The sequence below is a fragment of the Colobus angolensis genome, unplaced genomic scaffold (assembly GCF_000951035.1).
Source record: "Colobus angolensis palliatus isolate OR3802 unplaced genomic scaffold, Cang.pa_1.0 Scaffold214, whole genome shotgun sequence".
Lineage (NCBI taxonomy): Eukaryota > Metazoa > Chordata > Mammalia > Primates > Cercopithecidae > Colobus > Colobus angolensis.
The window spans coordinates 3,408,021-3,415,908 of NW_012115311.1; the positions used below are offsets into that span (position 1 = coordinate 3,408,021).

The following is a 7,888-nucleotide window of genomic DNA, read 5'->3' on the forward strand; positions in this document are numbered from 1 at the left end:
ACCCCTGTCCTGGCCTCCAGCAAGGTGGAGGTCAAGAGGATGCAGGCTGTTTTCGACAGATATGACCTGGTTACTGCCCTAGATATGGGGTCAGGGGTCAAAGAGTGGGATCAAGAAAGGGAGTCGGGGCATGTCCCAAGGCCACAGAGGATGGGGGTTGGGCTGCCCAGAGCTCCTCCCATGGAGTCACGGAGGTGGCTGGAGGCAGCAGCATGTGTAGGCCGAGGTCCCTAGTCCCTGGCACATGCTCCACTGAGCCGTTGGACCTCACTTACCAAACATAAACTCAAAGATAACACTATTAAACATTTCAAGACAGCGACCGGAGAGTATTCAACTCCAACTGTTCAAGTGCAAGGCCTTCTAAAGTGGGGTCTTGTGCAATCGTACTGGACATGTCCATGAAGTCAGCCCTGTACTTATTATACAGTGTTAAGGGGACTCTTCTTTGCCCAGGCCCCTTGAGACAGAATGGTGGTGGTAGTGTGGTCCATGGGGACTTTAAGAAGGAGTGAGTGGAAACAAAAGGAAGTAGAACCCTGTGGCATGAGCAATGGGAAAGGGAAGTAGAACCCTGTGGCATGAGCAATGGGGTAGATGGACAAGAGATATTATCATTCAAGAACTACCTGAGAGAAAATACCAGGTCCTGCTATCATGCGGCAGAACGCAGAGTACCAGGCTTTTTAGTATTCATGGAAATGTGACTGGAATTTAATCAAAGGATGTTCAAACTGAAAAGGTGGCGACACTTGTACCTCAGTCTTTCCCGCTGGTCCATTAGCTCAACAGCAATTGATACCTGCAAAGTTTGTCTTTTGTCTGGGAAATCCCTGCTATGTGCTTGTCACAGGAGAGGCGCTCAACAAACGTCAGCTGAATGAATCAATAGAACCCACATAAGTTCAAACATCACATTCAAGGTAATTCAGTCTAGTTAGTATTCTACTTGGTTGAACTCTTAGTATTATGAAAATATTTTTTCTTCCTTGCTAAATTATGGAGCTCAGTAAAATTATGCAGGTTGATCTAGGAAGAGAATCATTATTTTTAGTATTTTTTTTCTAGGAGGTAATTTCTTCTGAGAACCAAAAATCAAAACAACAAATATGCAAGTCACATTTTAAGACACCCATTAGCTTTTGGGGTGGCCAGGTACACACAAATAAAGTGAATGCTACACTAACAAAATAACCAGGAATCAGCACCCACCATTATTTAATGTCAAACTATGTGATGCTTTGTGTTAATTTATCCAGGGACAGAAGTCTTTATGGAGAATTTGGTAAGTAACTTTCTCATGCACTATTTGCAGTAATAGAATAGGAGTCCACTGTGAACATGAAGAACCTCTGCTGCAATACTGGGTCCCTGGAGCCTGCACACTGTCCAAAGGTCCTATGTGACAATACTGTCCAAAATGCATCCCTCTCTCTGACTCATTTCTTAATTCTCCACCTTGAGGAGAGTAATGTGGAGATACTAGAAGAGAATGTCAAGAAAATACATTTTTGCATTCCGTCCTTTTTTGCATGTCTTCTTGGACCCCACCTTTGAGATAAATAGAAGTGACCAGGACACTTCATTGAGTGCACCTCTCTCAGGCCTTTCTAGACTCAGATAAAGTTGGTCCTAGGAAAAATCCTCTCAGTGATCTCAGTAGGTCCTTTCTCTCTCTTTATCCTAACTTGGACATCTAGTGTTTTAATGACTTTCTATTATATCTCATCAAAAAAGGTTCTCAAGGTATAGTGGATAAAGCATTTAACCAGAGTTGGAAGGCCTATTCAAGGTCATATTCTATAGCTTACTGGTAATTTATAACCTTAAGAAAATCATATTTTCTGAGTTTCTCTTTCATCATCTTTAAAATTTGTATATTGGTATTGTCTTGTGAATTATATATGTTTACAGCGTAAAATCTTTTCAAACATGAACTATTCAAACATTTTAGAAACATACTGAGTGATCAAGTGGGGATTAGGCTTGAGGAGTTAGCTTTTTCATTTTCATATTAAATTTAACAGAGAATTTAATATGAAAAGGTTGTCTTTGTTGTATTTGTCTTTTGGGCAAATAATAAACATATCTTGGTAGAATTCAGCAAGTGAAGTGTGTTTATGCAGGTGTACATATTTGATAAGAAGAGTTGTGAAAGGAGACATTGAACAATATGTGTTGCAGCCTTCTGTTCTCATTCTTTAAGCCTCTCTTGCTCTTAAAGTTTCAGACTCTGAGTCATGCATGTCGATTTTTTAAAAATCAACACTTTCATGATGTAACTAAACTACAGTGAGAGAACTGAGGAATTCACAACCACCAGCCAGTACTCTCAGTTCGTCTGTTTTGAACTTGATTGACTCAGCAATTATGCTTTGATGTGGTAAAAAGGATATTGGGCAGCTGGGATAGATGTGAAATAACTAATTTAACAGTGAACTGAATATGAAAATTTCTGTCTTCCCTAGCGCTTGCCTATATTGATTATGTCTGAGGCTTTTCTGTCATGAGTCTTAAAACCAAAACATTCTTTAATACCTATATGAATATCAAAAGGCTGATGAAAGACCCAAATACAATAGTAATAGCATAAAATATTACATTTGTCTAAATGATGATGTGCTATGTAAATAACCTGTTTCAAATTGAGAAAAAATGTCAGGGCAGATTATTTGAACTATTTAAAAGTGTGGAACAATACTTGATTAAAAAACACATCACAAGAAAATCTTGTAATTTCCTGATTGATGTTCCATAAAATCGCCTAAATTTGTGTCTCTTGAAATAGTTATGAAGTTGTGGGAAGACGTTTTTACTCCCATTAGAGAAAAAGTCAACCTTAAACTTTAAATTGAATGCTACATTATCATCGATTTACCAGCTATACCTAACCCAATGAAGTAGTCTATTATCTATGTGCCTGCAAAAACATTTACATTGCTTTAAAGACATTTTAATTTCTCTAATAGCTCAAGGAAGAGGTTTAGAAGGTAGTACTTGGAATTAATTGATTTGCTTAAGGTATTTGTCAGCAAAGAAGATAGCACACTTAAAGGGGGATAATTAAGGATAGTTTAATAAAGAAACCATTTACAAAGGCGTGAGCTTGGCTAAGGAAACCAGCAAAGGAAGGCACACCACAGGACTAGCAATAGCAGGAAGCTCTTTCCATCTTAGATCTGAAGAGGAACGGATATTAGAACCCAGAAAGAAATGCTGCCATTGCTTTAGAAGTAGCGGTGGTCATAGCAGGAGGATGCTAAAACGGTGATTCAACCTTTGATAGAATGACGCACTGTTGCCAACCTGCAGCCTGGCAAGGGTTAGCCAGGGAATAAATACTCTGATCCCATTCTCCTTCCACATGTCGATCTGCTGCTGTTCCTTTCCAGAGGCCAAATCCAATGGAGGTCAGAGGGAGCCTGTGCAGTTCAAGTTTTCCTTCCCAGGTCGCAGAGCAAGTTGGAGAAAAATAGAGTGTGAATATGGAGGGAAAATAGAAAATCTCTTGCACGCTCAACATTCATTTTGTCAAAAATGTTTTACCTTACAACAAATTTAAATCGTCCCTGAGGCATACTCCCCTTCAAGAAAAATATACTCAGTCACGACTGAAGACACATAACTTCCATTCTTCATGCTGAATATTTCAGCTGCATTTATTGTTTTCCTACATGAGGCATAGGTAATGCTGGACTTGCTCCAAGTTTTCTAAGACGATTTCTTGAAACAGTCAGTTTTAAGAAAAGTTGTCACTGTCACACACTTGGTGACATTTCATAGCATAAAATATACCTATGAATTTCCGAGGGATTCATTTTTTCTATTATTTTTTCAAAAGACTGCGTTCACTAGCTTACACATATATTACACTGGGGTGTGGATTATTTTTGTGGGGACTGAGAGATGCTCTGGTTTTGCAGAATGATAGTTGACTTAGGCCGGGTGTGGTGGCTCACGCCTGTAATCCCAGCACTTTGGGAAGCCGAGGCGGGTGGATCACAAGATCAGTTGATCAAGACTGTCCTGGCTAACACGGTGAAACCCTGTCTCCACTGAAAAAAAAAAAAAAAATTAGCTAGGTGTGGTGGCTGGCGCCTGTAGTCCCAGCTACTTGGAAGGCTGAGACAGTATAATGGTGTGAACCCAGGAGGTGGAGCTTGCAGTGAGTCGAGATCACGCCACTGCACTCCAGCCTGGGAGACACAGCAAGACTCCGTCTAGAAAAAAAAAAGAGAGAATGATAGTTGACTTATAAACATGTGTACATTAAATCATGCATTTGTTTAGATGAGTTTAAAGGGTTAATTGCCTTTGAGAATTTGCTGTTGTTTTCACTTGTTGAAAACAATTTTGTGAATACATTAATTTTAAGGGTATATATAGATGGTATGAACAGAAAAAAATAGCTACCGACTAATGAATTTGTAGGTGAAAACATCTTAGATAGGTGCTCTAAAATGAGGAAATGGACGTGATGAATTACTTGAACATGTAAAGAGAAAACACACTATGGCATTCCACTCAATAAATTCCAGTACAGTTTATTAGATGTATTTCCATCTATTCTGTCTGAATCTATTTAAATCTTTTAGATTGCTTTGTAACTAATACACAGCAGTGACAAAAAAGAAGCTCATTTACCCTTTTCATACACACCTAAGTTCATTGCCATTTTCTCCTTGGTCCTTGAGGAGTGACTAACAGCAGTAATTGTTTTCCATTTTTGCTATCTGAGAATGTGTTTTTGTTTTCCTTTAAACTCTGATGCGGAAATCACTGCTTCTGTGCACTTGTGGATGTGCTAGCAATAAATATAATTTGACAAAATGCTGAACTGAAAATTAACTAGAAAATAACACATGAAGTCATTTGTATTAAGTGTGAATTAGGTAAGAACAAAAACTGCAATGATGGATTTTGTGTTTTTTTTTTGTTTTTTTTTTTTTTTGAGACGGAGTCTCGCTCTGTCACCTCAGCAGGAGTGCAGTGACATGATCTCGGCTCACTGCAACCTCTGCCTCCTGGGTTCAAGGAATTCTCTGCCTCAGCCTCCCGAGGAGCTGGGATTACAGGCGCCCATCACCATGCCCGACTAATTTTTGTATTTTTAGTAGAGATGGGGGTTTCACTATTTTGGCCAGGCTGGTATTGAACTCCCATATCAAAGTCCCAGTTGGTCTAGCGTGCTAATTACATCTTGGCCTTCTGAGAATTGCTATTGGTCACTGGCAGGGAGAATGGGCTCTATGTGCACTTGATGGGCTCTATGTGCACTTGACGGGCTACTGTTACTATAGCAATCTGTTCCTGCAAAGCTTCTGCCATTGCCTCCTTAGAGTACCTAGAGCTCCATTTTCAACCTAACTAAGCGTGTCTGTGACTGTTACACGGATAGGTCATTTTGTTATGTACCTGTTAATTCTTGTAGAGTAGCAAGTTCCATTCAACTTCTAAAATGCTTCCTGAATCTGTTTATTCTATTCCTCACATAGCCAGCTCCTCCCATTTGTCCTATAAGTGCTCTGTTTTTCTTCAAATCTCTTCCCTTGCCCTCTAATTTATCCTCCTACTTCTACCAGTATTATCTTTCCAAAATGTAGCTTGGGGTTTTTCAGCATCTCCCTGTTTTCAAATACCTACTATGGGATGATGTCCAAATGTCTTGATATGACAAAGTAACCTGAAATAAATTAGAGGTACAGAGAGGTGATGTGTTAGTAATATACAAGGATGCCTAGAATAGTAATGTTGAACTGCAACTTGATTTATTTGACATTATAGATATTACTAATCCAAAAGAAGATAAAATGATGGTCTTGAAATAAATTGTTTATCTTGGGCAATAAAAAATAAGTAACTATGAGTGTTGAACTGTAAGTTATATTCATGGATTATTCCTACCTCAGTACTTTGTGTAGTATGGTTAGTTTTTAAAATATTTATCTTGAGGGGAAGTACACACAACAAACTTAAGGACTTGGTTTTCAGGAGAAAAACTGAACAAATAATACAATGTATCTCATGAGTTTATAATACATGCATTTTTAATAGATAAATAATTTAAGCAAGTTACATGTTTTAAATACCATTTTAGTTAGAAATTGTAATTAGGTAGTTGAGAGGAGTTTTTATACCTTTGGAAAGTGCTTCGACAACTTTATACAACCCACACTCCAACTCTGGCTGTGAAATTTTTGCTCAGTTTGAATTCTCCATCCTTAGAACAAGTAATTATGATAAAATGAAAAAAGAAAACCCTGCACCCCATCATGTTCTTAGCAAAACTACATAGCATAAACTCATGCTACAGGGTTCCAAATAGTCCAAGCTATTTTAGAACAACAGTGTCTATTTTTCATTTTGAATTACTGCAATTTCAGTAGCAGCTGTTGCACTGAAAATTATAATGGTCAACATTTAATCAACACAGTGTTTTTTTTTTCCTTTCATCAATCAATCATTTGCTTCAGTTAGCAGAAAAATCTCAAACTTTTCGTTCCTAGTTATACTTTAAAAGCTTCATTATAATCTGGCCCAACCTACTGATCTCCCATTATTTCCCACTACTTCCTAACATGCAATCTGGGCTCTATTTCAACAGTTTCCTAACTAACACACCAGCCTCCCTATTCCTCCCGTTACTTCACACTTCTAAAAAACCATCTGTTTTTCCCCTACTCTGTACAAACACTGTCTTTTTTGATATCAAGAGCTAGTCTCACCTTCTCAAGAAAGTTATCTTTGCTTATGTTCATGTAGCTTTATATGATTTCCCCATCACTAGACCTGAATAAACCTCTGAATTTCATCTCTTAATTGTACGGTACTTATCTTGTTGCCCCACTTTGATTACAAATTTAATGAAGCAACAATCGGATTTCAAATTTTTCTGGTTCCCTTTGCAAAACATAACAGTGTTTCTACACAAGAAATATCTTGGTATGTCCTTGTGTGCTAATAGAGCAACATTCATTGCTCTTTCTTCTGAGTTTCCGTAATATTTTACATTAACAGCATCTTATTCTCAGAGTCAAGCCCTTGAACAAAGACACTTGCATATGTCTCAGCCTTCTGTATGCAACTTCAGTCATTGTCATCATTCCTTAGGTATGTACTCTGTATTACGCAGTGAGCTAAAGCCACTGGAGTAAACAAAATGTATAAACTTCTGCCATTAAGGAACTCACGGTCTAGTGACCTTCTGAGGACCTAAGACCTTCATGTGAGATGGGATTGGGGCTGCAGCAGTCTCAGGGAATTCATAGAGGAGATCCACTGATCTTGCTCAGCATGGGAAGGACAGAATGGTTGACCTGGGTATTAAAACACGAGCAAGCCTTTGCCAGTGGAAGAGGCACTCTGGGCAAGCCTATTTAAGTAGCAGTAGCAGCTCATGAAAACTCACATATGTAAAAGAAACAAGGCATGGTGTGTTTAGGGAACAACGAGCAGTAGGATGAGAAGACAGCGTAGTAGTGAAAGAAAAAGTTGAAGAGGTGGGTTGAGACTGGGCACAATGGCTCAAGCCTATAATCTCAGCATTTTGGGAGGGTGAGGCTCAAGAATCACTTGAACCCAGGAGTTTGAGACCAACCTGGGCAACATAGTGAGACCCTGTCTCTAGAGAAAATAAAAAAAAAAAAAATTATCCAGGCATGGCGGCACACGCCTGTAGTCCTAGCTACTCGAAAGGCCAAGGCAGGAGGGTGCTTGAATCCAGGAGTTCGAGATTACAGTGAGCTATTATTGCATCACTAATACTCAGCCTGAGAAACAGAATGAGACCCTGTCAAAAAAAAGAAGGAAGGAGGGAGGGACAGAAGGAAGGAAGGAAGGAGGGAGGGACGGAAGGAAGGAAGGAAGGAAGGAAGGAAGGAAGGAAGGA

At 39.0% G+C, this 7,888-nt stretch overlaps 1 long non-coding RNA gene across 1 annotated transcript in view; it reads left to right on the forward strand.

Annotated features, from left to right (window-relative positions):
* The first annotated feature begins 810 nt into the window (after positions 1-810).
* Positions 811-7,888, forward strand: part of LOC105512525 — an 11,288-nt gene continuing 4,210 nt past the window's right edge. The window contains exon 1 of the long non-coding RNA XR_001001867.1: positions 811-923. This is a non-coding gene — a long non-coding RNA (uncharacterized LOC105512525). The remainder of the gene's footprint in view (positions 924-7,888) is intronic.